This window comes from Ambystoma mexicanum, chromosome 10 (assembly GCF_040938575.1).
Source record: "Ambystoma mexicanum isolate Mex_15411 chromosome 10, UKY_AmexF1_1, whole genome shotgun sequence".
Taxonomy (NCBI): Eukaryota; Metazoa; Chordata; class Amphibia; order Caudata; family Ambystomatidae; genus Ambystoma; species Ambystoma mexicanum.
The window spans coordinates 1,712,810,343-1,712,815,307 of NC_090932.1; the positions used below are offsets into that span (position 1 = coordinate 1,712,810,343).

A 4,965-nucleotide genomic window follows, 5' to 3' on the forward strand; every position below is an offset into this window, starting at 1 on the left:
ACAGGTTTTGATTTGTTTTATCGTCTGATGATATTAGATTTGCTTTGATGGCTGTTTGCTTACTTCCTGAGTCAATTAAAGCTTTGACTTGTTTTCCTTTTACCATTACCTGTTCATGAGTAAATTCATTAAAGGAATGGCAGAAGCAAACATGAGCGTCTCTATTTCGTCTTCTGGGTCTTCCCATTCTCCTATCATGCACCCTATTTCCATCGGTTCTTCCTTTTGAATTTTAGGGCATTGTCTAGCAATATGTCCCGTTTCTTTTCACGAAAAGCAGATAGGTGGTTGGAATTTAGGTGGTTTAGTTCCCTCTCCTTTGCATTCCTCTTTAGTTTTAACACCTAATTTCCTCACTTCAGGGTTTTCTCTCTGCGTCCACTGTTTAGATTTAAATGGTTGACCTTTCCGTGCATGACTGGATTGTGATTGCTGCAAGGGCCCTCTATGTTCCTTTTTATCAGCTGTTTAATGTAATGAATGGAAGTGTCGATTTGTATTAGAATAATGTTAAGCTGTTTCTACAGCCATAGTGAGAGTGGGTTTATTTAGCTGTGGTACTGCCCTTCGTAGAAATGGTGGTAGAGAGTTGATACATTGCTCTAATGTCAACATCTCTTTAATTTCTGGTAAGGTTTTCCTGGCAGTCCACAATGAGATAGTAATCTTAACCCTTTCACCCAATTCCAAGGGGGTTTCTCCTGAGTTCAATTTGATATTCCTCATTTTCCGTCTATAGAAATTGCTATTTTGCCCTACTGTTTGCAACAGGCCTTCTTTGATGTTAGCAAAAGTGATGCCTGCTTGGAGGTTTAATGATTGATATGAAGTTTGTAGCTCTCCTTTTAACAAAGGGCTTAAATAACAGATCTTCAAGTTATTATCCCAGTTGAATTGATCAGCAAGTCTTTCAAAATTCAAAATGAAATGCCCTAGATCTTCCCCTTCTAGGTATGGTTGTGGAACACCTTGGGGTAAGTGGTGTGTGGGGTGTATCGCAATTAGCTGTTCCAACCCAGCTTGAAGCCTATGCAAAACACAAAAATGAAGATCCAGGATTCTGCGCCCAGTAGTGTCAGTACATGTTTTATTGAGTTGCCCTTTAGAGACCACGTGTTTCGGCCCTCCTTGGCCTTTCTCAAATCAGGGCTCTTATGTTATTATAATTCACTACATTCTTCAATTGGCAAAATTAACATCATTAAACCAATATATTCGTTCACAGTATGCACCCAATCCAAGCAAAAACAACAAGAGAAAAAAAGAGAAAAAGCAGGTGAGCGTCCTTTGAGAACCATTATGGAATCACAGAAAAGAAGGGTACATGTAGGTTGTATCCACAACAATGTGTTAAAGTCACCACAGACAGAGAAATGCGGGTTGGCGTTGGGAATGGATGCATAGGGTAAAAAAATCAGCAATAAAACAAAATTATAAATATACAATGTATCAATGTAAGGTCAGTGAACATAAGTGAAATAAAAATATTGAGAAACAAATGTTGCAGGGGAGTGGTCAGAGAAAAGGATGGAGACAAGGGCATCAAAAAACAACAAGGGAGAAAGAGAAAAAGAAAAAACGGTAAGTTTACTGTCATCATTTCCCATTTCAGGTAAAGTATATGAGTTTATATCGTAATGTTACAATGAACTTACCCAGTGTAGGGTTAGTTGGTCAATTCTTAGCCTTATTGCTCGCACATTCGAATTACGGGTGCAATCCAATGCTCATATTTCTGGTGGGGTGTTGTTTAAATAAGAGTCATTAGTTCCTATATTATAATTATTTATGATCTAGTTTTCCGTATCAATATCCGTGATATTAGTTAAGTCCAGATTAGGAAACAACGAATCGGAATCCATGGCAAAATATAATAGAGAAAATGTTTCCAAATGCGCCAATGCATTGATGTCCTACTTATGTTAACAGTATGTAAGCAAAACACCCCATACATTTGCCAAAAGAGAAATGCTAGTACATGAAAGTGTCTTTGCACCGTTTCCAAAAGAACCCCAGTGTACTTGAATTCTATGCTTATTCCTGCTATTCCCTGGAACCCCCGTGATGCTTTCATTCATCAATGTCATATAAACAAACAAGAATCCATGCTGATCCTTGCAAAACACTTCCTTACGTAATGTGTGTATTTCAAATAAAAGGTTTCTATGCTACTTACTGGTGCTGCGGTCATCTGCGTTGGCTGCTTGCTGCGGAATCACTGCATGAGCCGCCATTTTGGGGATATTTATGTGTTGTCATGGTGATGCCATGAAACAGATTCCATTGGCCAGAGAGAAACGGGGGATAACATTTTCTTAATTCTTTCTAATCGTGTCTAGAAGAGTAAGTAGTGATAATATATTAGCGATAAGACTCCTTAGATGTAAGACAATTCTGTCATTTATATTTAAGTTGCCCCTGACGTGAAAAACTGAAGCAATGCATTTTGGGCAACGTAGTTTAGAGTTTAATCATTTCTAATTTAAAAATCCCCTGATATAACTAGCTGGGGCAATGTTTTAATGAAACTGTGGTTATGTCATTTATGTTTAAATTGCCCCTGACGTAAAACACTGGGCAATGCATTGTGGGCAACGTAGTTTGATGTTTGGTCATTATGGGCCTCATCACGACTTTGGCGGTAATCCTTAAATCTGGCGGTAGCGCTATTACCGCCAGATTTAAGGGTCCGCCAAATAAGGACTTCGGCGGATTTCGCCCCAGCTCTGAGCTGGGGGGAAATCCCCCGAAAATGTGCGCTATTACCGCCGGCGGGAAATCCGCCGGCGGTAAGAGTGCGAAAATTCCCCATTGAGCCCAATGGGGAATGGGGCATTCCCGAATGGGCTCAGTGGGGAATGGGGATTAACATTACCGCCAAACTCGTGATCCGGCGCTATTAGCGCCGGGGAGTTCGACGGTAGGGCTAATACCGCCGGCGGTAATACCACCGGCGTTACCGCCAAAGTCGTGATCAGGCCCTATGTATTAATGAAACCGTAGTTGTATCGGGACTCAAATAAAGTCTCTGTAGTTCCTATTTTTACAGTTTTTTGGACAGATATGATGCATGTAGACCTTGCTACCGGTGTCCTTGTAACCTTAACAGTCCATAACTGCTGCGTTTTGTATACAATAATGTGAGTGCACTTATATGAGAATATACACATTAATTCCCTTACAATGAGGTATTGGGCATTCCATGCGCTATTCCATTATTCATCAAGCTTTATCATGAAGTATTGTTCTTCAAAATCCATCAAAAGACATCATGTGTTGATATTAGCAAAGACACATTCTTTGTACTTAGCAGTCCATAGCTATCATCTACTAATTCCAATATAAAAGACATAATACTGAATTTGTGAATATAAGAGACACATAACAAAATGACATAATTACCACATTTTTAGACAAATGTTAAACATTAAAGTATATCGGTCAGTGCCTTTACGCTCTGTCTACCATCCAGAATGTTTGTACATATACTAATGTTTCCTCTAGTGGTGCTACAGGAACGACACCATTTCTGTATCAAAATTTAAACCTAACACTGTTGTGTTGAATAAGCAAATCAATCTCTCTTCCGCTTGGCGTAGTGCTTTCACTCTGTCGCCTCCTCTTTTGGATAGTGTTACTTGCTTTAAGCCCACAAATCTGATGAGGCTCGTATCATCCAATTGGTGATTTTTCTGCCAATGCATGGCTAACGGTAAAGTAAAATCTTGGCTGCCAGTCTTCATTAGGTGCTCCCGAATCCTAATTCTGAGCTCCCTTTTGGTACTGCCAATGTACATGTTTTTGCAGGTGCAAATTATTGCATACACTACATACTTTGTTCTGCAATTAATCATTTGTTGTATTACAATGTTTTTCCTCTGTTTTGTCATTTGCAAATCTGCACATTGTGCAAAAGCCGCATTTTCTGAAACCTGGTTGTTTAGTATTTAGCCATGTGTGTTGCGTTTCTCCTTTTACGTCCGGTAACAGTGATGGGCAAATAATGGATTTCAAAGTACTTGCTTTCTTGAAAGTAATAGTAGGTCTGTCCTCAATATAATGGTGTAAGTGTTCATCCAAATGAAGTAGATACCAATGTTTATGCAGGATCTTCCTAATTCTTTGGTGGTCCTTGTTGTATTGGGTTATGAGCACTGTTGTCCTTTGTTTCTCTTTTGATTTATTTTTTGGAGATAACGTGTCCTGTTGTTCTGCAAACATTTATTCGGATAGCCTCTTTTTTTGAAGCGGTTTCTGAGAAGATTACATTCCTGTTGGAATTTCAAGTCATCTTTGCAATTGCGTCTCGCTCTAATATATTCCCCAAGGGGGATGTTACGAATGGTTGTGTGTTGGTGACAGCTGTTAGCATGCAAAATAGAGTTGACTTCAGTTGGTTTCCTAAAGGTGTAAGTTTCCAAATGATCATCTTTAACATGTATGGTGAGATCCAAAAAGTTAATTAGGTGGGCATTGTTCTCTCCCGTGAAAGTTATATCAAAGGGGTTTTGATTGAGTCTAGGTGTGAATTGATGTAGTAATGAGTCTGGTCCATCCCAAATTAGAAATATATCATCGATATATCTGATCCATAATTTAACTCTCTCCTGAATGCATGGATCTTGGTATACTGTGAATTCCTCAAGCATCCCCATGGAGATGTTAGCTAGTGCGGGTGCATATTTCGTCCCCATTGCTACTCCTTTGATTTGTTGGTACAACCTATTATTGAAAGTGAACAAATTAGAGTCAAGTGTTATTTGTAACATCTCTTTGAGCATGTCAATTTGTAAATAATATGAAGCAGAGTCGTTCCTGAAAGCAAAGTCGATGGAGGCAAGTGCCCATTTGTGCTGAATTGATGTATATAGTGCTTTGACATCAATAGTAGCCAGTCTAAAATAATCTTGCCATACAACTGATTGAAGTATGTTGATAACACTGGACGAATCCTGTAGGTGAGAT

The 4,965-nt window shown here is 39.1% G+C and overlaps 1 long non-coding RNA gene across 1 annotated transcript; it reads right to left on the reverse strand.

Moving 5' to 3' along the window:
- Positions 1-1,077: 1,077 nt before the first annotated feature.
- Positions 1,078-2,240, reverse strand: LOC138493389 (uncharacterized). The gene is made up of 3 exons (XR_011276417.1): positions 2,177-2,240; positions 1,656-1,735; positions 1,078-1,177 (listed from the first exon to the last, which is right to left on the reverse strand). It is a non-coding gene; the product is annotated as an uncharacterized lncRNA (long non-coding RNA).
- Between the last annotated feature and the right edge of the window lie 2,725 nt (positions 2,241-4,965).